Here is a 24,225-nt window from a genome sequence, read left to right as displayed (position 1 = left end):
ATACAAAAGAGCCTATATTTCTTTGTTCATTAGTTGTTTCCATTTGCATATCCTGTCCTGTCTCCTTAGTTACATCTCTTAGAGATATAACAGGTAACCCCTGCTCAGATATTTCTCTTAGCACCGAATGGCCACCGGAGACCTGAACTTGGATGTCTCAGTGGCTTCTCAACTCCTGCATTTCTGAGGTGGTACCATTAGCTGCCTCTCAGTCCTCCTCCCTACCCTGTGCCTGCACTCCTGTGCCTATCATCAGTTGCTATAAATAAGCTCTAGGCAGTTGTCCAAGCTAGACTCCTCAGAGTCACTCTTGATTCTGCCCTTTCTTTCAGAAATTCACTCATCTAGTCCCCAAGTTCTGTCGGTTCTATTCCTGAGCATGTCTGGGATCCTCTTCTCCATTCCTGGCACCACTGGCCTCATTCAAGCCTTTGGCATCCTCCACTAGAACTGTTGCAATGGTTTTCTAAGAGAGCTCCCTCACTCCAGGTTGCTTCGTTCAATCCATCATCTTTACAATTACATAGAGAGGATAGATTATGCCAGTCTTTCGCTTTAGAACCTTCAGTCATTTCCACTTGTCTGCCAGAAAAAAATTCAGACCTCTTAACATAGCCTACAAACTCATTCATGATCCAGTTAAAGCTAGCTCCCTGGCTCTCCAGCCCAGTGTTCTGTGTTTGCTGACAATGAGTCCTTCACTCTAGCCAAATTGAGCTCCTGTGCCCACTCAGTTCAGCAAACATGGATTTGGCGGCTGGAATTACCAGGCACTGTGCTAAATGCCTTATAGTACCTTAATGATATGTTTATGTGTTCCTTTCCTCCATTGCACTGTGAAGTTTTGTCTCTTTAATGCCTGCTACAAACTTAGGAACTCAATAAATTATAGATGAATGAGGTGATGATGTGTAAACTCTGTGCATCACAGACTAAATATTATATCTTCAAGTCTGTCACAGATGAAGCACAGACTTAGGCATTCAAAACACACTTGTTGTTGCATGGATTGTTTGCCAGTGCCCAAGTTGGGGAGTGTGCTATATCTACCAACTTTTAGAAAAAAATAACCTTAAGATCTCTCTATGACTTTAGCTTATTAAATGCATCATTGACTAGGTTTTGGGAACTGGTACATGGGTTTGCATATCCTTTCGTCCTTTGATGGGTAGAATTCTGAGTTATGTTAAGGCAGATGTTTGCTGGTGGACTCTGGTGATATGGTGTGGTGTCTCCTTGGATTTATACTATTAAATATTATAGATCATCCAAATAATAGGTTATTATAAGGAATGAGAGGGATACATAAATTAGGACATATTTTAGAGATGAAAACCTACTATGAACTCTTTTGGATTATCCATTAATATATTTTAAACTCTCCACTTTGGGTGAAGGTAAAATGTAAATATGTTAAGTATCAATGTAAGGCAAACTCAGTAAAAGAGTCTAAGTGGGGAGTTTTATTTTCTAGCAGTGAGTACTAACTGGGAGAAAAATGTCATCTGAATGTATTATATCTATCCATGAACAGGGCTGTTACATTGAACACTGCAGTAGAGCCTCACAGATCTGATATTATCAGGACTGCTTCAAACGAGAATCTTCTGTATGACCCAATCTTAACCCTGTAAGTCTGAAAGCTTTTAAATGGAGTTTACTGGCAATTTTAATAATAGAAAGTAATCATTTATCTTAATGGTCCAGACATCAGTTGCTCTCTCACTTTGTAATAGAGTGACTTTTGGGGTAGGACTAAACTCATTTCTTCTCCAAATTTCTCACATGGTGCCAGCAAGAGCTACTGACATTCTATTTGCTCTTTTAAGCTGCTCAGATGTTCTGGTTTATTTTTCTTGTCTTTGTTACCAGCTCTCTTGTCCACTGTCCCTTCTTTTTTTTTTTTTTTTTTTTTTAATTATTTTTTTTATTTTGGTATATTATGGGGGTACAGATTTTAAGGTTTCAATAAATGCCCATTTCCCCCCCTCCCCCCAAAAGTCTGAGTCTCCATCATGACCATCCCCCAGATGGTGCACATCTCACTCACTATGTATGTATATACCCGCCCCCCTCCCCCCTCCCACCTGCCCAATACCCTATTACTGTAGCACCTATGTGTCCACTTAGGTGCTACTCAGTTAATACCAGTTTGCTGGAGAATATATCTGGTGCTTGTTTTTCCATTCTTCACTGTCCCTTCTTGCTGCTGCTAGTTTTTGTGGTCTCTGCTGCTTCTCATCTTGTGTGCCGTATCGAGATGAGACCACCTCTGCAGCTTGCCATTCCCTTCCTTCTGTGTTCCACATTTTATTTTAACTTTGTGATCTTTCTTTTTCTTTCCTGACTCTGTTGACAATGGAGCTTAGCCTTTTCAGCTATTTCTAGCCAACTACACCTCTCTTTCCTGTTTTCATTAGTGGTAGTGGTTTAGTTGCTTCTTGGCTGGAAATAGTGATATTGTTCTTGGTTTTCTGAGAGTGTGGGAGAGTGATGTAGGAAGAAGCAAGGGATGAGAACATAGAAAGATCAGGCTCTTCACCCATAGACAGAAGGTTTGCACATTCTCTTCCCATTCTGTTAGAAGTAGAGCATTTTGTTTAAAGAAAAGTTATTGCATTCATGGTCTAGTGAGGGAGACAGAAAAATGATTGTAATCATTAACTTCTCTATCTCTTTTACACTAGGGTATAAGCTCCTTGAGTGGAAACCATAGCATATTAATGTCTACTGTCATTATACATATACATTATACATAAAACATATGTACGTAGTTCTCTCTGTACAGCACCTGGAGCTCATTAAATGTTCAAACATGCTTCCTGAATGAATGAATGAATAATCAGATGTATGGCAAAGCGATTAGGGCAGTGGTTTCTAATAGAGTCACCTAAGGCTCATTTAAAACACACTGATGCCTGTGTCCCTAAACCAGGCCAACTAAATTACTTGATTCTAAGATGCAATTTCCTGTCACATTTTAATGTCTCTGAAATCAGCATTTCTTACAGACATTTCTTGCTTACACTCAATGTGTTAAGAAAAGCATTGTGTCATAATTTGATTTGAAACATTTTTCTGTTTTTAGTTGTACAGAAAATGCACTTCAGATAGCCAATAACACCTTAGATTTGATGAAATACAGAAAATCAGAATCTCTAGAGGGTGTAGCCTTGGAAAAAGTGTTGTTTAAAGTGCCTAAAGCAAGTCTCATACACACTGTTAAGTGGTTCTATCTTAGGGGGGCTTTGATGAGGGGGAAATTAACAAGTGACCACTTTCACATCTACCTCTGATTCCTCAGCACTGCACCTGGTCCATGGTAGACAACCAAACCTCACCTTCTAAACCAAAGGGAATTATTTAGGGCCCCCTTGGAGAAGCCAGCAAAATTGAGATGATCTAGTAACTGTCCTGGAAGTAGGAATTTTCCAGGTAAGAAGAAAAAGTCTAAGAGAACACCATGCACAGAGGCAAGGAGTATGACGTTCTAGAGTGTATCTGGGGAAGATCCAGTGGTGGCTGTCATTGGAGGGGGGTGGCATGGGGGAAGGGGCGGAGAGGGGGCTGGGAAGGCGGCCATTTTGCAATTTAACTCAGTCCCTTGTTGGGGTTAATGTGAGAGGAAGTCAAGTGAAAGTTAGGCATTCAGAGCAAATTTAAGTGCTGACCTCCAATCTCTCCAAATTCTGAGTAGCCCAAGAGTTTCTTCAACCACCTCCTAGCTTTCATTTTGTCAGGGTGTTATTTTTTGTACGAGGTGCTCATGGCCTTCATGCTACTGCTTGCTGGCCCAGAAACCCACCAGGCTTCATTCCTTTTCTCTTTTTTGCCTCATTCTCACCCAACATGTCTCTAGGGTTTCATTGATTTACCACTTTCCTTCTGCTTCAGAGTTGGACACCCCCAGGGGGCAGCATCCGAGGCTGGGGCTTGTCTACGCAGCTCTGCAGTGAGGGGGCCACTGGGCATCAGGTTGGTGAGAATATGGGCTTTGGAGCAAAGCTGTGAGTTTAAATCCTGACTCTGCCACTTACAAGCTGTGTCACAGGGACAAATGGCCTGCCACTTGTGCCTCTCTTTTCTCCTTTGCAAAATGAAAATAATAATAGTACCTCTTTCACTGAATTGTTGTGAGAATTACATGGTTTAATGTGGAAAAGCTTCTGAAATGATATTTGGCATGCAATAAGTACTCTAAACCTTAGCTAATATCATTTGCTTGGTCTTTTCTATACCATATGTAATTTTCATTCTATGCCATATATAATTTCCTGCTTTCCAAGAGTCACTTGCTATTTGTGGTCCAGTTATTACTACTCATTTGGCTACAAAGAGGAAAAATAGTAGTGGAAGTGTGCTAGTATTTAATAATTTAGTAGTAATGCTCGTTTCAGGTTTGTGCTCCTGAATTTTAAAATTACCCATAATTTTGGTAATAGTTCTCTGCTTTACTATACTCTCTTTGGCAGAATAAGATGAAATTTGCAGGAGGATGAAAAAATTATTAATAAATTGATAGAATCTGTGTCATTATTACATATCAGCATTCTTTGGAACATTTCCACTTAGAGATTATAAAAATGTACCTAAAGGCCGTCTAGAATGTTGGTAAGAAGACAAGCATCACATCTTTCTCTCCCTGAGCTTTGGATTTTACATCTCTGATCAATGTTATGATCAGAGATGTTATGGGCCATCTCTTATTTTTAAATGGTTTAGCTTCAGGTTTTTGCCTTGTTATACAAAGCACGGGTCTACTGGTACTTTCTTATGTATCACATAATCAGTAGCATTAATTTGAAAAAGGAGTTACTCAAATGTTGGGAGCTTCTAGTGTCATATTAAACTTTCAGAACCCTCCCGAAGCAAGACCAACGACGTCTCCACAGACCGCATTTTTGTAAAGAGGGCTGGCTCAGGTTTTTAAGTTAATGTTAATTATGGAACCATGTCAGAGGGAGCACACTGAGTGTCTTTAGCCCATTTTTTAAAAAGCAGGTCAAATTCAGCATCTGGAGGATAACTTGTAATTTGGTTGAAAATAATTGAACAAGTTTCACATGAAATTGAATAAAGGGGTCAGGGCTCTTCTAGGTTTAAAATTCTGAGATAAATTTGTTTAGCCCAAGGCTCTTGTCAGCTGTCCATTATTGCCAAGTCCAAGAGGGTACCTGGGTTTTTGTTTTCCCAGAGTTTGTATCTGTTTTGTTAAAAGAAGATTGTGTGGAATCACTCTTGGCATTTCTTTTCTTTTCTTTTTTCTTTTTCTTTCTTTCTTTTTTTTTTTTTTTTGAGACAGAGTTTTGCTCTGTCACCCCAGGTAGACTGCGGTGGTGTCATCATAGTTCACTACAACCTCTAACTCCTGGGCTCAAGGGATCCTCCTGCCTCAGCCTCCCGAGTAGCTGTGACTACAGGTGCATGCTATGATGTCTGGCTAATTTTTCTATTTTTAGTAGAGTCAGGGTCTCACTCTTGCTCAGGCTGGTCTCCAACTCCTGAGCTCAAAAGGTATTCTCCTGCCTCATGGCCTCCCACAGCACTGGGATTCCAGGTGTGAGCCACTGTGCCCAGCCTTTCTTGGTAGCTCTTTAGAAAGATATATAAAAAGGTCAGTGGTCTCTCTGATGTGGCAGGCAGGGTTTGATGAGCTGTGTTAGAAGGAATGTTGACTACACAAAGGGTTGGAGCTCACACATCCTAGGAATAAGAAAGGAGAGAGGTAGAGAGAGAGTGACTTCAACTGGGTTCCCTGGCAGCAGACGCTGAGAGGAGCGATATGGTAAAGATGGCCGCCAGGGGGACCAGCGAGGGAGTGGGGTGAGCCGCACGTGGAAGGAGCTTCATCCTGAGCTGCAGGGGAACTCTGGGGTAAGGGTTGTGCCCCAGAGTTGTCCCAACCCCAAGCAAGGGAGCAGAGGCTTCCACCTTCCTGCCCCCATTAGCCAGTGGTGAAGGTCCATGGGGACAGGGGTTGGGTTTTGGGGACATAAATTCTCAGACACCCCCAATTTTCACATATGCAGGTAAAGCATAGAAGGTGGCATGGCAAGAAAAGATCCTCAGGTGTTGGCTATTGAAGATAAAAGTCTATGGACACCAGGGAGGGCACAAAATGGTGAAAAGGGTACCCAAGGGGACCTGGGCAGAGCACAGACCTTGTCCACCACAGAGAAGAAGAGAGAGATGGGGAGCAGGAAGACAGAGGCTAGGGCTCCCCTATTTGTTTTCTCCCTGTCCCCCACTCCCTGGGCCAAGCTTTAATGGGAATTAGGGGGAGGGTACCCTAGTGACATCTGGATATGAGGGGATCACACAGGGCAGGTGTACGCCAAGCTTTAATGGGGGCAGTCCGGTGCAGTTAGGAGTGGGGCCGGGGGATCAGGCAGAGATGGGTCTGGGGTCAGCCCCGAGTGTCCCTTGTCTCCCTCACAGCAGGAAAGAGGAGCAGATGTTCCCACACGCAGGTACGCAGCTCTGGGTCAGGGGCCAACTGGGGGCCAGCGGAGCACAGGTGTATGTCATTGTCATGCCTATGAGAACCAAGGCGAACAAACACGCCAGCCAGCCAGGGAGGGCTGCAAGGCCATGAGGGGCTTGGAGACGCAGGTGAAGTGGGTCTTTGGGGGAAGGCATCCGTGCAGCGCAAGAAGGCAAGCTAGAGCGGTCGGTTCCCTTTCCTTCCTGGTGCTCTTGTCTCTCTGGGTTTCTGTTCGGAAGTTTCTTTGCTCTTCTGGACGATGAGAAGGGCGAGGGTAGGGCCTGAAGGCGGGGAGTCAGGATTCAAGTGCTTTGGCTTAGCTCTAGCCCCTAAATTCAAGGGCAAGAGATAAAGGGGACCTCAGAGGTCACTCGAGGGCAGAAGGAGGAAGAAGCCCCACCTGGGCATCCAGCGAAAGCACATGCAGCTGTCGGCTCCTTCTGCAGCCTTGGGCCCTGCAGGGACAGGTGGCCCAGGAGGCCGAGGGACGTGGCAGGCGGGACTGCAGAGGAGGTGAGTCTCAAGGTGTCCATGTGCACGTTCGCAAAGCCTTCTTCCTCTCGTGACCTTAGATGCCTTAATTATAAAACTGACCCACCCGAGGCTGGCTTCGCCCAGTGTGGGACTATTCCATGCTGTCTGGGCTTATCTTCCATCCATTTCCTCAGCGCTCCGGCTTTCTGACTAGTGAATGGCAAGGTCTTAATACCTCCCTCTCACACTCACAGTTTGATGTGCTTCCTTTTCCAAGGTTATTTGTAAGGGAGAAGGGCACATCTTTTTGTCTCTGAAAAATAATTTTATCATTTTCTTTCTTATTATAAAAGCACCTCATCTTAGAAAATATTTATGGAGAAAAAGAAAATACCAATAATTCTACAACTCAGAGAAAACCATTGTTTATATTTGGGTGTCTTTCTCACCTTTTAATTTTATTTTTTAGGTTTTGTAGTTATTTTCTTTGGAGACAGAGTCTCACTCTGTTGCCTGGGCCAGAGTACAGTGGCACCAGCCTAGCTCACAACAACTTCAAACTCCTGGGCTCAAGTGATCCTCCTGCCTCAGCCTCCCAAGTAGCTGGGACTACAGGCATGTGCCATCATGCCCGGCTAATTTTTTCTCTTTTTAGTTGCCTGGATACTTCTTTCTATTTTTAGTAGAGACAGGGTCTCACTCTGGCTGAGGCTAGTCTCAAACTCCTGACCTTAAGTGATCCTCCTGCTTCGGCCTCCCAGAGTGCTAGGATTACAGGTGTGAGCCACCGTGCCCGGCCCCTTCTCACCTTTTAATCAATACATATATGGAAAACATATACATGTATACACTAAGTTTATTTGCATTTTAGCAGAGGATTCTTGGGAAGGGGCCAGAGTTCTTGGCCAAAGAAATGTGTGTGTCCCTGTGGGATTTGTGTTGTCCCCTCTGCTGACATGGACTGAGTAGGGGCAGGAGTGACCCTGGTCAGCAGCTTGAGATTGTCACCTTCTGTTGAACTAGCCCAGGGCTGGGGGTTTAGACAGGTGAGGTTGTGGGCTTGGAGACGGACAGCAGGCATTGAAAAACTAAGACTTGGGAAAGGCGGGTGGGAGCCAAGTTTGGAGCAATCCCAGGTTGAGTTTCCGGTGGGTTTTGTTACCTGGATGGGAATCTGAGTCCATGTTATTCACTGGTAGCTGAGCTTTTTTTTGTTTATATAGTGAGGTACTCTAAGTCTTAAAGATTTGGAAACTCGTAGGGCAATTCTTGATCCTTTTGTAGATGTCAAAATTCAGCGTGTTCAAGGAACAGGTAGGTCATGTGTCACAGGCTGGGTTTTCCGGGAAGCAGGCTGTGGCATAGAGTTTAGTGAGCAGAATGTTTGTTGGGAAGTGCCCTGGAGAATAACATCCTTGGACGGGAGGGGAAGAAAGCAGGATTGGGCAGAGGAGAAGCTGAGTTGCAATACATGCCGGCCAGCCTCAGCCAACCTCCCCGGGGCCCTGAAGTTGCAGTGGCCCACCAGAGTCATCTGTGTTGGGCCAAGATGGCCTGGCCTTGAGTCCCCTTTTATCCCTTCATTGGACATTGGATGTGGGCTGTCTGGGAAGGGGTGTGGCCTTGGGGAGGCAGCTCTCTGCAGCTGAAGCAAACCCTGCAGGAGCTCACAGCTGGCTAGGAGCAGTCCTCCGTGAGGAGGAAGCAAGACAGTTGATCTCTGTGTGCACCACAGTAGGTAGGCGGGTATAAGAGACTGTCTGGCATGCTGGGGAGAGTGGTGAACTGTGAAGGGGGGGTGGGTGCAGGCTGTGGCCAAAGTCATTCAAATTTAATTATCAGAGTACTATGCTGGCACCTACTGGGTATGGGGCATGATGTCTGGGGGATGGGCACGCTTGTGGCTCTGACTTGGGCGTTGCAAAGGCAATATATGTAACCAAAGTGTTTGTATCCCATAATATTCTGAAATAAAAATTAAAATGTGCTGTGCTGGCCAAGCCAAACACATTTTAGAGCAGACTCTGGACATGGCCTCCTATTCAGAACCTCTCAGCTCCAGCCCTGGCTTACTAGCTATAAGATCTGGGACACTTTGCACCATCTCTGTACGTTTCAGTGGCTCATCTAAAAAAAACCTGGAAAATAAGAAATCACATCTAATTTGAAGAGTTGTTGTGAGAATCAAATGAGGTAATCCGTGGACAGCACTAAGCACGGTCAGTGCTAAGCACATTGTGAGCACTCAATAAATGTTATTTGCTTTTATAGTTTATATTGATTTTTACCTTCAGAGTATCAGAAGCTCCTGGTGTCTGTGACTCTCAAAACTTAATCTTCTGGGCCATTTCTCCTGGCTTCAAAACCTGCTCCCATTGCCTACTGGATTTTTCCATCTGATTCCAGCTAATCTCAAGGTCAATATCCACCCCCCTAAAATTTATGAGCGAACTCTCTCCCACCCCTGGCTCTCTGCTCTTACCGCCTCCCCAGTGAGACTCCAAGTGTTTCACCCAGACTAAAATCGTTAGAGGGATCCTTCCTGCTGCCTCCTTCTCCCTGTGTTCCCAGACTCCTCTAGTCACTAAGACTGCCCTGTTGATCCTATCCTGACCTGAAGAATTTCTCAGACCCTCCTCTTTCCTTCACCTCATGTCCCCTCAAGTCCTCGTGTCCACTCTTGCTGTGCTCAGTTCTACCTTCCAGACAGCTGCTAGGGAGACTGTCTCCAAACTACAGCTATGATCGTGTTATACCCGGGCTGAAATCCTCCTCCCTCCTTGCCCCCAGCAGAAGTGCCAGATTCCTCAGTCTGTGTTCTGTGACCTGGGCTCTGCCCCTACTTCAGTCATCCCTTGCCACTTCTCCGCGCGAGCCCTTGCTATGGTGCGATCTTTCTGCAGCGCGGTGAAGGCGCCATCTTCCACAATTCTGGGCCTTTCCATGCATGGTGGCTTCTGTCTGGCAGGCTTACTTCCACCCTTGCCCATCTTCCAGGAGAATTCTATGCATCCAGGAACTCCTAGTTCATCTGTCACCTCCTCTGTGGCGTCTCCTGACCCAGTTCAGGCTTAGATATCCTCTTTTTATGAGTCTCCCTCATTCCTTTATTTAAACTTTATTTTTTCAACAAATACTGAGTTCTCATGACGTAGCAAGCAATCTGATCAATGCAGCTGTTATATAGAATTGTTTGTTACATGTCTAGCTAGTGAACTTGTGAGCCACTGGGACAGTGACTTTTTGAGTTTTCTATTCCTGGTATCTAACATAGTGCCTAGCGTGTGGTAGGTACTTGATAAGTGCTGTTTGTATAAATGAAGATACAATGGTAATATTGCCTGAATAGTAATCAGGACATATGGTTGGGCAAAGCATTTTTCCTTATTAGTGAATGCATTTATGTATAATCTTATAAAAATTAATTTCTTATGATTCTGTTGGCTATGTGAAAGCAATAAAAGGATGTGGAATTGGACAAATTCCCCAAAGCGACTTACTCTGATTGTGGGGTCATTTTCTTTGGGCTTAGTTGGGGTTCCCCTGGGACCTTGGTTTTCTGTGAGTTCATAAAAATTAGGCACCTTCCTCATTAGCATCCTAGTCCTTTAAAACAGGGGTTTCCAAACTATGGTAAGTTGTATAATTATTTCCTTATATTTTACAAGGTAAGAATAATAGAAATAAAGTGCACAATAAATGTAATGTGCTTGAATCATCCTGAAACCATCCCCACCTTCCTGGTCCATGGAAAAAGTTGTCTTCCATGAAAACGATCCCTGGTGCCAAAAAGGTTGGGTACCACTGCTTTAAAGGACCAAAATCCTGCCTGGCCTGGAGGCAGGAGACCCTCCTCTCACACGAGGCTTCCTAGCAATCCATGATTTGTTGCACCATTTTGTTGGAGGCCAATTCTATAAGAAGTAAACCTTTCCCTTCTCATTTCACCTCTCATTCCTTCTGTCTTTGAATTCGTCTTCTTGCGTGTAAACCAGGACAAGATCCACATTCATCCAGGCTTTGCTGCGTCACATGCAAACTGGTGGTTTTTTGAGGAAGGCACAGAACGGCTGGAAAGGAGCTCTGTTCGTGTTCTCTGGCCCCAGTCTCAGCACGCAGAGAGAGATCAAAGTGGATCCTGCCTGCGGTCACTTGGGAGACACAGCCTCACTCTTGCCAGTGGTCAGAGTCCCAGACTGAGGCACTGGGAGTGGTTCACTTCAGCTGTGGGCTCTTGTGCTTCTGGGATGCAAGTGTGAAATGAGGCCATCGCCCTGGGTAGAGGGGGGTTTGCTAGAAAAATATATCTTCTCTCGTAGTTGGTCTCCCCTACTCCCTCCACCCCTCACCACAGGACTGTAAGTATGGAAAGATACAGAGCCCAGAAGTTGCTATTAATGTAGCATAGCTAATTAGTGATTTCAGGAACTTTGAAAGAACAAGGAGTTCCTTAACAAGATGACGTTTACATTAAAAATGATCCTGGGCTGGGGAAATGTACTAGACACGCAGTTTATATAAGGAAAGAACATCCCTCTCTCCCTGATATAGTCCCTGCTGCTTTTAGAAAATAGTTGGGCTTTCGTGGACAGACAGATGACAGATTCATGTCCTATCCAGAGTGCTTTAATCAAGAATCTGAGTCTCTCCCTGTTCTGGCTGAAAGTGGATGGCTGCCTTGTGTGGGTATCTGGTCGTCTTTCTCACGGACATTGACATGGGCACTGTCGATTCATTGCAGGCCAAGATCTATTGTCACTGTCTCCAAATTTAAAATTTAGAAATTTTACTTATAAGCCATACTAAATTTCTATAAATTTAAATAGTTAAAAAAATGTCTTCTGGGCTCACACATTTCTTCTGGGAAACCCATCATTTTATTCAAGGACAGGCAAATTGGATAAATTCCTTATATTACCCTTTCTGTTTTAGGATCAAAGGGCATATACCTTTTTTGTTTTTTCCCCAAGCCAAACTGTATCCAGCTTTATTAAAGGTACTTTTCATAAACAATCATGGTATTTCAGGCAGGACACAGGCAGACAATTGTTAACAGTGTACAACAACTTTCAAACTCCCTTCTTCTATGGTCTACCGAAATCAGAAAGCCACTATAAAACCCAATGAAGTCTGCATTTGGTGCTCTGAACAGGGAAAGTTTAGAGTGAGGGTTGACATTTCACATTTAGCACGTTGTTTAACAACTATTCGCAAGCTGACCCTGACTTTCAGGAAATGAAATGAAAATGGCAGAATTTATCTGAAGATCCACAATCTACAAATGGGACTGCTGCTCTTTTGAGGGATGCCATCTCAGTGGTGCCGCTGGAAAGTCCAGGTTACCCGACATACTGGTAAGCAATTATTGGAGGTCAGGCCCCAAGAGGTGTCTGGGTTTAAGGCAGTTAAGACTATGCTGAAGGCAGAGAGGGAGAATAGGACATAAAAACAAATCAGTTTTTCCATACCACAAGGCATCTGTGCCAAGGTGGCTATGTGTCAACGTCAGGGAATCCTTCCTCCTGAGAGCCAAGAGGAAGTCTCTCAAAACTAGAAGGGAAAGGTATTTTCCCCCTATCGATCTAGCTTTGGGGACATTCTCTTAGTGACATATGCCCCTTCCCCCCAAAAACAACAATGAAGTATTCTGTATGCTAACAACATAGCCTAAAAAAAAGTAAAACAAAATTCTGCATTTTTATAAAAGTTGATAAAAAATAGTATTTCAAACTGTACAGTCACCAGAAGTACACAGTTATGGAAAATGCACACACTTCACTTTGGCATCTCCAGCACCTTCAGCTTTCTGTGCCTGGTCTGTTTTGGCATCTCCGTTTTCTGCAGGGTTATTCCCCTTCTCGCTAGCATCAGCTTTTCCCTTTGGGTACCTTCTCTCCCTTCTTTGCAGGGGCCTGTTTAGGCTTGGACTCTGACTTTGGAGGAGCAGGTTTAGCAGAAACCTCGCGGATCTTCTCTGTGGTTTGTCCTTTGCCTTGGCTTTATCTCCTTTATCATCCCCTTCAGCTTTTCTCTTGGGCATGGTGGCCACGGTGGCGGCAGGATGTAGGCGCTGGACTGGAGGATGCAGCGGTGCGTGGGTTTTAGTCAGTCTGGGGATGGTAATCGCCTCCTCTTCTTCAGACTGGTCCCAAAGGGCATATACCTTTTATTTTCATTTTTAAGTACATTTTTTGAGTGATACATGCATATAGTATGAAATATGATACAAAATCACATATAGTAAAAATTAAGCCTTCCAGAAAATTAAATCACCTAGTCTTCCTATGCTTACCTGGACTTATCTCCTTATTATCAATTTATTCTTCCAGAATTATTCAATGCATATCCAGAATATAAAGTGTAATATGTTTTTAATATAAAGAATAAAGCTTGATTTTTTTTTCCTTTCACTTAATAACGTCTCTTGGAAATGCTGGTAAACATCATTGCTTCTCACCAATACTTCCATTTCTCTTGGCTAAGCAGTAGGGAGGCACCTCTAACCTTTTGCAGTTAAGTGACCCATTGACTGTTTTGAATGTGTGAAATATACTCAGAAATGACATGTGTCACTTCTAGGTAGAAAAAATTAATAGCAGGTGCATAAAAAGCATTAAGTGTTTTCCACAATGAACAAAACTCTTAGTCTATTAGGTTGGGCCATATGAGGTTGCTGAACTTCTATGACTTTTTCTCTTTCCCCCTGTGCTATAATTATGATGTTCTGCATGATGAACCCAGGTCCCTGAGTGAGGATCATATGGTGCAGGGCATCCCCCTGTTCCATGAATACATGTTGCACAATAGAAAAAATAAAGTTTTGTTTATTTGGGCTACTAAGGCATTGAAGTTGTTTTTATTGTATAACCTAAGCTATCCTGGTTAATATAGATATTGTTATATATTAGTACATAGAGAGCTACCTCATTCTTTTAAAAATATGCATAGATATCATTTGGATATAATATGATTTATTTAACTGGTTGCCTATTGATGGACATTTAGTAAGTTTCTAACGTTTTGCCATAACAAACAATGCTACAGTTATACCTTTGTAAATTATGTTGTTTTAGAACTGGGTTCTTTTTGATGATTTTTCTTTGAATGAGGTGAAATCTTCTTGGAGCATCTATTTGCAGGGGTTGTGTGTGTATGTTGGAAAGGGGTCATGGTAGTGGTGGAAGTCAGGTCATATTCAGGCTGGAAAGAATTCTTCCTGTTTCAAGGTAACATTTTTCCTGAGATGCAGTAGTAGGCAGGCTAATGTAATCCTTACTTCCTTTTTAGCCAGTAAGAATGGGCAACGGTATCCACTCTGCCTCACAGACAGACTGCTTCCTGCAAACATGGCATGACTATTGATTTATTATTTAGCTCTGCCTTCCTTGATTCTCCTGGTGCTACTGTTCTAAATCAGGAACCACTGGTTTTGCCCTAGTATGTGTTGCCTGTTGTGCTTGCCACTTTGGCTGAGATTTGCCATTGCAGGCTTCTCTCGTAGCATCTTCCTGCACCTTGTTAGATGCTCCCTGCCTCTGGCTGTTTCCTGCCATAGTTTGCATTTGGGGGTTTATATATGTCTTCTAGTTTCATCAAAGGTGTGGTTTGATTTATGTTTCCTATTGTCTTTGTTTTAGGGTGATTTCTAAGAGAAGAAGGGGCTCATGCCAGCTTGCTTTGTTTTGGGGTGATTTCTAAGAGAAGAAGGGGGCCATGCCAGCTTGCTTATGTCATTTTAAAACCAGAAATTTCCTCTAACTTAAAAAAAATATTAGTTCAGCAGTTGCCACTCATTACTTTTTAGCCTGTACTGAGTCTAGGAAAGCTGACGTAACTCAATTAGGGAATTAGTAGTTTACATAATATGAAATTTTCAATTTTTCTAGTACAAAAATCATAGACGATCAGCAACATTATATGGCCCAACCTAATAGACTGAGTGTGTTCATCATGGAAAATACTTAGTGCTCTTTATACTAAACACAAAGGCACGGTAACTCCTGGCAGTTGCTGGGGACCACAGCCCTCTCTACTGGCATAGCTACCATCCATCTGGAGCCCAGTCACACTGGTGCTCGATGTTCTGACTGGCATGATAGCCCCTTATTTGAAAGTCCAGACCTGGCATTATTTGGCATGAAGCACAGGGTCGGATAAAAGTTCTATTTTTTGTAGCAAACAACTATATTGACACTATATTTTTTAAATTTTTTTAAGCTTTTTAATTTATTTTTTTATATTTCGGCATATTATGGGGGTACAGATTTTAAGGTTTCAATAAATGTCCTTTCTCCTCCTCCCCCCACAGGTCTGAGTTTCCAGCATGACCATCCCCCAGATGGTGCACATCTCACTCATTATGTATGTATATACCCCCTCCCCCCTCCCACCTGCCCAATACCCTATTACTGTAGTTTCTATGTGTCCACTTAGGTGCTGCTCAGTTAATACCAGTTGGCTGGTGAGTATATGTGGTGCTTGTTTTTCCATTCTTGGGATACTTCACTTAGTAGTACGGGTTCCAGCTCTACTATATTTTATATATTTTTTATTTCAAGACCAACTGTAACACAATGTAAATTGTTTCCAAATGGCAGCATTCCCTAAATTAGAATGTGATCCTCACTAGAAATCGTTACATAACAAACCCTAGAATCCTGCATTTGAACCTGGGGGTGACAGGTAGACTTTTCATGGTGTGACTCAAGAAATAACCATATAGTAAATGACTTCTATGCGTTGTTTGATTGTTTTGGGTTAGCATGCTCTTATTCTGGTTCTCATTCTAAGAACCAGGGTGTGCTATTCCATTGTCCCTGAGTTTGCTGTGTTGGGCGTGTCGCAGCCATGGTCTGTGTTCCACATGTATCGCTGGCATCACTGTTCCTGAACAGGCAACTGCTTCTTCCTGCATGTACACGCAGCGCTCAGTGGATGGCTGTGGAGCATGCTTGGCCCATGCGCGGGGCAGGCCAGAAGCACTGCAACGTCAACACTGCCAGGAGCAGCCCTGGGTCAGTGACAGATGGGAGCTGGTGGACACATAGCCCAGCTTCCTAGCCCCACAGCTGAGAGCACCCTGAGGTGAGTTCTGTGACGTTCCTGGAGTTCTCCAGTGGGATTGCGCCCCACTTGCCCACAGTGGTAATCAGCTCATACCCATTTAGCTTCCTTTCCTTCTCTGTCTCGTTTCCCTACTCTCTTATAGTGCTTCCTGGGATCATTTTCCAAATAAAGTCCTCTTATGCAATCTGTGTCTCAGGCTCTCCCTTCAGGAGATTCCAGCCTAAGGCGGTTGGTATCAGGACTGGTCCAAGGGAGCAGATCCTTACAATGAGACCCTGAAGTTGGCCCATTGCCTGGCCAGAGGGCAACAGGGGCCCCATCGCTGGGGTTCACGTGGTGCTGATAAGCTGTGCAAGTCTTATAGTCACACTGACCCTCTCACCTGGGGTGGACTGGGGTGGGGTGCAGGAAGAAGGAGAGGCTTGTACAGTAGTGCTAGTGCTTGACAGGAGTGGGTGATGGTGGTTAGAGGACTGGAGAACGATGGGCTAGTAGTGTCAATGGCCACAGAAACCTTAAAGAAAGAGAATGACATACTCAGACAAGCAAACTATCAACTCAGGGCACAGTGTGAAAACTGGAAGGCCTTTAAGGCCGCATTTGGATAGGTCCTTACCTCCTGAAGCCAGAGGGCTGACTGCTGAGAATCAGGCACTAGATTTGGCTGTATCTGTGATAGGGTTATAACACAAAGGAGGCCAAACCAACAATCCTGGAAAGTCACTTATGCTAAAACTCGGGCCCTGGCAGGGAAAGAGTGGAAATCGGAGATCTGGGTTGGGTATAAACCCTAAGATTCTCCTAACAGCTCTGGGCTGGCAGGGGTGGGACAGAGCAACTGCCTATTGACTGGTCTATTAGTTTCCTGGAGCTGCTGGGGCAAATTTCCATGAACTGTGTGTTCCCAATACCCCACATTTATTCTCTCATACACCAGAGAGGCCAGAAGTCTGGAGGCCAGAAGTCTGAAATTAAGGTGCCCACAGGGTTCCTTCTTGGAGGTGCCGAGGGAGAATCTGCTCCGTGCCTCTCTCTCTTAGCTTCTGGTGGTTGCCAGTGACCCTTGTCATCCCTTGCCTTGTAGGTACATTGCTCCATTCTTTGCTTCTGTCTTTATGCAGTGTTGTCCTCTCTGTGCCTGTGTGTCTTCTCCTCCTCTTATAAAAACCCCTGTCATATTGGATCAGGGTTTATGCTATTCAGGTATTACCTCATGTTAGCTTGATTACAATTGCAAAGACCCTATTTGGACATAAAGTCACATTCATAGAGACTGGTAGTTAGGGCTTCAGAGTACCATTGAGGGGACATAATTCGACCTACAGCGTCTGGGGACCACGTAGACGGATGCTGCACAACATGGTTCTTGTCCTTCTCAAGATCTGCCTCTCTCCACTGCTTCTAGACCAACATTGAAGATGACGTTTCAGCATGGCCCGGGCAGGGACAGACTTTCCCTGTTATGAGAAGGAAAGGAGTATTCAGCAAAAGAGCTACAGGACAGGCTCCTATGTACCAGCAAAAACAGGAAGACTAAGTCTGGGAATTGGTGTTGAGAATTTGGACCAGAGAAGGCAGAATACAAAACTAATAAGGGAGAGTGTTTGATATGGGCAGAATTTAATATATTTGGCAAGGGCACTCAGAGCCAGTCCTTACATGCTGATGGGAAGGTCCCTTGGAGCTTGAAAACAACATTGGCTTGTGGTAAACGAGCTGGACATGCTAGAATCGCCTTGGCAGGCATTGAAGAAAGGCATTGAAGACTCTGAAAGCTGGTTCTGCTAGAATGAGAATTGTAATGTAGACAGAACTGGTCAGAGACATTTCTCTTGATTTCACCATTGTTTTCCTCAATTCATTATTGTGATAGATTAGAATCAATGTTCAAGACAAATTATAATTGTAGCTGTGTTGACTTAAAAGTCTATTTACAGAAGTGGGGAAACTACATTCTGCCCCATCTGCCCCTGTCAGTGGGGGTCTGTGCCATGGCACTAGATCCTCTAACTCTTTTCAGAATGTTTGGAGCCACAGAAGTTGTGCAATGTTCTTTAGCTGCCTTCTCACCTGAAGTGTGAGGAGTTTTCTGTTGGTTACCATGTTGGGATCAGGAGAGATGTATCCACCAGTACCTCGTGGAGTTTCAGGGGAGATGTGTGGGCAGGAGCTGCCTGGCCAACCCAGTGTCCAGCTCCTTGGGCTCACGGTCACAAAACCCACTTTCCATGCACACACCTTTTTCTGCATTTTGAAATGCCTTTTAGCTTCCCCCCTAAACCCTGAGTTGAAAGCAGCTACTTAGCTTTCATCACATATGCAGATACATTTATTAAAAACTTAATTATAGCCTGATCTCTATTAAGTGTTGCATTTGTAATTTCACTGCAGAATTCTACAGGAATAAACGAACCGGAAATCGTATTCTTCCTTTCAACTGTGACTTGGACTCTTCAGTTACAGCACGCGAGGTGGCAGCTGTGGAAGTATGAATGAGCCCCTCCTGTGAGAGCAAGAAGGATGCCGCCTGTCACACAGCGGAGCCACCTGGCCCGGGAAATATGGCGACAACTTAATTGAACAATTGGTTCAGGAACCGGTGGAGTGTTACATTTTCTGAACAAGACCATCAATTACCACAAAAACAGAACATACCATGTTTCTTCCAGTTAAAGCATACATGGCAATTAGAGAATGGAATCGATTGTGTGTAGAGCTCAAAGAAAAGATGAAACCCGAATTCTGACGGACTCTGTGGGCATTCAGTGCATTTTCTCGCAAGGATGCTCCCCGTGGAAATTGATCTCGGCTTGCTTTGCTGTTTTTCTGTGCCACTTAGGGAATTTGAAGTGATGCCTTTGGCTCTCATACCCTCTTTCCAAGTTCTCCCTTGTTCTATGTGCTGCACCTATTTTTGGCTCACCTCTGGGATATCCCACCTGGGGGCTGCAAACCAGGGTTACAGGCAAGATCTTGCCTGCAGATCTGGCATGATTCGGAGGTGGGTGAACAGATTAGGGAGCAGGCAAGGCTCTGAGGGACCAGCGACAACTGAAATCCCAAGTGTTTCTAAGTCATTATCTGGGATAGCACCATCACACCTGTGGCTGGCAGCTCAATTAGCATTTAGCATGCAATTTACCAATCAATTACAATTTGTAGTAGATGTACATAATTACTTAGGTTAAGAAACAGGCTGAACACATTATCTCAAAGTGCTCTGTTAAACTCGTTAAGGACAGAGCCACGTTAGGCAATTATGAGACACCAGATGTTTCATTCCATTTGAATCTTTACCCACTGCTTGTGTCTATACGTACCATTACCTTCAAATGCAAATAATGACAGCCAATATTTATTGGATGTTTATTATATACTTGACACTATCTAATGCTTTACAAATATTTATTCTATATTTTGCACCAAACCTGCAAATAGATATTATTATCTATCTTCACAAATGAGAAACTGAGTCAAAGTGGTAAAATAATATGCCTAAAGCCAAGCAATCATAAAGTGGAAAGCTGAGATTTGAACGTATGTGGCCAGCCCTGGAGCTTCAGTACATCACCATTGCTATCTCCTAGCTAATGTCAATCGCTATAGCTCACTGTTTTGCCTGAAATGATTTGCTCACACTGTTACAGCACTGAGCTCAATATCCCAAGGCTGTGGGTGCAGCTCCGCGCGTGTTAGTGTCATTCTTTCCCACAGCTTAGATTGCACTCTTACGGCTGGCTACCTGCTTACCTCCATGAGCCCAAGCGACAGAGTGGCATGATTCAGGACGACTCCATTTCCATTGCTAGAAAAGCAACTCGAAATGTTGTGTGCTCAGTGAGAGTTGGTAGGGTCGGCTTTACCTTTGTAGAGATTTACTGATTCCAAAATTGCACAAATGAGACCTCTCTAGCTCACTTCCTTTTATTTAATGGGAAGAGGCAGGAATCACAAAGGGTACCATGTGAGATGAGACAGCCATGTGACGCAAATGACGACTGGCGTTGAGAGAAGGACTACCCACCTATTGGCTCAGATGGAGAAAATGGTGGGATTGGGTGAGGGGCTAATAAGATTCCTGGTATTAGGGTTTTAAGGGATGATAGTTTAATACTCTTCTGGCTCTTTCCTGCTCCATTGCAAAACTGAGTGAAGGATGAAAGCAAGAGAAAGGCAGATGCCAAGAGCCACCCTTCCCTGGGTGTTGTCCCCAGTAGCTGGAACAGCAGGGATGAGCTGGCTTCCTCTGCGGGGACAGGCCCTGTCCCCATCTCCTAGGGAAGTGCCCTGAAGGTCCCTCTCTGCAGCCAGGCTGGCTTTGGAAGGGAACCCAGAAGGGGCTGAGGGGAGCATGCCCAGGCCATTTCCCCAAACTCACCGGACAGATGATTCACTTCCTCAGGGTTAGGAAAGGGATAACTAACGGGTGAGGTGAGCCACCAGCAGTCTTCACTGACTCCAGGTCGTTCCGTATCATATATGGTAACATATGCAATTAGATATTAGGAACACGATTGCTGTCACAGTAAGCCTAGAACACAAATACACAGGACAGAAACACAGCTTGGAGGGCTGACAGGGCAGTGAGGCCTTTTGATGTCCAATGCGGGGCTGGTAAGTAGGGGAGGAGACCCAGCAGTGACTCCGCATGTTCTATGGAAAGTTATGGCAAAGGATAGGAAGAAGGTGCAATGGTCTCAGACGATAGCTTTGCTGGAAGGAAATAGCACATTTTTTTTCCTTTCCAATTGTTGGGAACTGTGGAGGTACAAGTAGAAGTTTTTAAAATAAGACAGTGAATCAATTACACAGTGGAGGGTAAGACATTAAAAAATAACAGATGTTCCCGTGAGTGCTAGATAGACTGGAATGGATGGTCCAAGTCAGATTCCGAGGAAACTGCACCAAGAGGATGGTCTAATTCTTTCGCCTTGTGCACGAGGAAGAGAACAGATACAGCCTGGTAATCTGGGGAATTTGGGGTTTCCTGTGAAAATAATAGCTATTTTTCCAGTTGTTATTTGTAAACTTTTATTACATTTGTTTCCCAAAACCTCTGTTCCAAGGTTATAGATATTTTAGCCTTTCCCAAGGTGCTATAGCAGGGCTAATGGTGAGAATTGACAGGTCCCATGACACCAGTTACCTGGAGAACACAGGTAAACTCAAATCAACACAGTTCCTTATAAAATAGAGCAAGGATCCATGTGCTATTTTGCTGGATAACTTAGAGAAGGACTCAGAACTCCTACGGCCAGCACTACTGTGTTAGGATAACCCTGCCACAGCTTTAGCTTCTTTGCACTTTGGGTTCCTGTTTGCAAAATAAGTGTTGTTGTTATTATTATTATTTTCTTCAGCAGGAGACAAAAAGCAAGTCTCTACAAGTGTTCAATATGGCTTGGAAGAAGAGAAATAGTTTTATGGGAGGCTTCCATAAGGGTAGCTTATGAAAAAACTTCATAAATTCTAAACACGAATGTAAAAGCATTTGGCTTTAAACATTTCTTTGGGGTGACCGTTTGCTTTTTGAGTGTCATAAGTTAGTTGCTTATTACTGTAGATGGGCCTTCTTACTTAGGTCCTCTTTTTGGGTCTCATATAAAGATAGTAACAATTGTCGTCCTCGTCTTTCTCTCAAATAATGTCTTCATTGCCCCGAAATACATGTGGCAAGGTTGTGGTTGGCAAGTCCTCGGTGAGCGACACAAGTCCCGTTCTAGCTCTATTCCTTCACACAGCCAAGGAGTTTCTTGGAGGGAGGTTACCTGTGATTTCCTCCTTCACTTCTTGGTTGGCTATGTGGGCACAGAGACTCATGTCACACCAGCCCTTCCTTCTACTCATTGCTTTCCTTTTAGGGGAGTTGGCAGAATATCAAATATTGCTAGAAGAGACCTCCCATGGTGCAGACTCCTCATTCCCAGCACGGAAGCTGCCAGAATAGGAAACAGAGTGGGAAGACCGAGAGGCAGCATGGCGGGTGTGGCCCAGGACATGGCGCGGGGGGGTGGGGGTGGGGGTCGGGGCCACCATGGCCAGCCAGCCTGGTCCTGAGACCCCTGTACATGCAGCTCTCTAGTTAGGAAACTGGGCATTTTAGTCACATGTTAGCCCTTAGGTTTGTGCAGATGATGTGTTCTTAGTGCCATTTTTATTAATAATATTTGCTGAGTTTGCAAAACATTTTTCCTTATTTTATTGGATCCTCTCATTGCCCCTACAATATATCTATTATCTTTTTACTGGGTACACAAAGAGAATCTAAGTTCAAAGAATTAAACAGTCCAAGGCCACGTAAGCCAGTGAGTGGGAAAAACGGAACTGGAATTCGGGTTTTCTGGTTCCAAATTCTGCCTTTTTTCTGTGAAAACCACCCTCTCTCTCTCTTACTATGATGATTTTAAACAAACTGAAATTTTAGGCCATGTTCAATTTTCAAGAACAGATAACGAATGTTTTGGGGGTATGTGCCAGGCATTGTGCTCTGTGGTTTCCCTGCTGTATATTGTGAAGTCCCCCGCAACACTCTGAGTTATGCGCTGCTATTATCCCCATTTTACAGATGAGAAGGTAAATAACTTGCCCGAAGTCACATGGCTTATAAATGGCAAAGTTGGAATTCAGATCCCAGTTTTAGAGTCTGAGGCTCCGTTCCTAACTACAGCATTATGTTTCCTCCCTAAGATCTGGTTTAATCTTGATGACATTGAGAATCACCTTTGAAGCCAGTAAGTGAGAAATTGGAGGGAGAAGTCCCATAGGTTCCTGGAAAACACAGTAATGGATCCTTAAAGAACTCGCGGCAGCAGGGCTCTCTCGCGCACGTGTAACTTGATCTGCTCGTGCAGTAAAGTGTGTGCTGTGCTGTGCTGGGGTGAAGCCCAGGAGCTTGGACAGACTTCCAGCTTTTACTGTTTGTCCTTTTAAAGGCAATTAGAAGACAGAAAGGCCTGCTTGGGAAACCATAAGCTCATGAGCTGATTTAAAAATGTCCCAAGGATGAGCTGCCATGTCCAAAAGTAATCCAGCATTTCTGATTTGCTTGTTCTTCATGTGGTGGTAGCTCCAGGGACAATAACCCTTAGCATTTTGTATTTTTTAGGATTTCAAAATTTTAGATATTGCCTTGAGTTATACTTTGAGTATGTGAGATTTTTTTTTTTTTTTTTTGAGACAGAGCCTCGCTCTGTTGCCCGGGCTAGCATGCCGTGGCGTCAGCCTAGCTCACAGCAACCTCAAACTCCTGGGCTCAGGCCATCCTCCTGCCTCAGCCTCCCAAGTAGCTGGGACTACAGGCATGTGCCACCATGCCAGGTTAATTTTTTCTATATATTCTTAGTTGTCCAATTAATTTCTTTCTATTTTTAGTAGAGACGGGGTCTCATTCTTGCTCAGAGCTGGTTTTGAACTCCTGACCTTGAGTGATCCACCCACCTCGGCCTCCCAGAGTGCTAGGATTACAGGTGTGAGCCACTGCGCCCAGCCAGTATGTGAGATTTTTTAAAAAGTGAAGTTTCCTCATTTGCTCCAGGTCTAGCCTCATTATCATAGCAACAAAGAACTCCAGCAGGAAGTATTTTCCTGCTATCTCTTAGCAATGATACTTGCTTTGGGAAAATTTCTAGGGAATCTCAATGACAATGCACCTGGGAAAAAACATGTGATTCACTGTTTTGTTCACCAACTTGAAAATGTTGAGAAAATGCAAATTCCATGAGTTGGTTCAGTCTGGCCTCTGCCCTTATGGATTTTTGACATTAGTGTGTTGTGATGCACCTGTTTGACTAAAATTGGTGCTCTGGTTACATTTTGGAGAGTGGAAGAAGGTAGGGGAAGACTTTCTCTTTAGCAAATTATGAAATACAAATTCCTGCAGGGAGGGTTGACTATATATATGATTATTGTGCAAGTCAGGGTGCTCTGGGAAATAAAAGAGGGCACTATGCCTAGTTATGCCAGGACAACGGCCTACATCGCAACTGTCCCAGAGAAACAGGACATATGGTCACCCTGCTTTTCTGAGGATACTTTGCAAGGAAGAGGTTTCTATATATCACATGCCAGATGTTGTCAATTTTTCACCCCCTTGCCTTTTTAGAGTGAGCCACACGGTTATCTAGAGATCATCTAGATATAGAAATGCCATTGACTGTTTTATTTCTCTGACACCCTTGCCAGGCTACCCTGGCTTGGACAGT

At 44.0% G+C, this 24,225-nt stretch overlaps 1 long non-coding RNA gene and 1 pseudogene across 1 annotated transcript; one reads left to right on the top strand and one right to left on the bottom strand.

Annotated features, from left to right (window-relative positions):
• The first annotated feature begins 339 nt into the window (after window positions 1–339).
• LOC142871944 (uncharacterized) lies at window positions 340–21,989 on the top strand. The gene is made up of 4 exons (XR_012920197.1): window positions 340–1,630; window positions 12,191–12,312; window positions 15,267–16,042; window positions 18,416–21,989. It is a non-coding gene; the product is annotated as an uncharacterized LOC142871944 (long non-coding RNA).
• LOC142871885 (non-histone chromosomal protein HMG-17 pseudogene) lies at window positions 12,714–12,998 on the bottom strand (annotated as a pseudogene).
• Window positions 21,990–24,225: the final 2,236 nt, after the last annotated feature.

Source organism: Microcebus murinus, chromosome 7 (assembly GCF_040939455.1).
Source record: "Microcebus murinus isolate Inina chromosome 7, M.murinus_Inina_mat1.0, whole genome shotgun sequence".
NCBI classification, from domain to species: domain Eukaryota; kingdom Metazoa; phylum Chordata; class Mammalia; order Primates; family Cheirogaleidae; genus Microcebus; species Microcebus murinus.
Note: the sequence above shows the minus strand (reverse complement) of the source record. Positions and strands in the feature narration are given on the sequence as shown.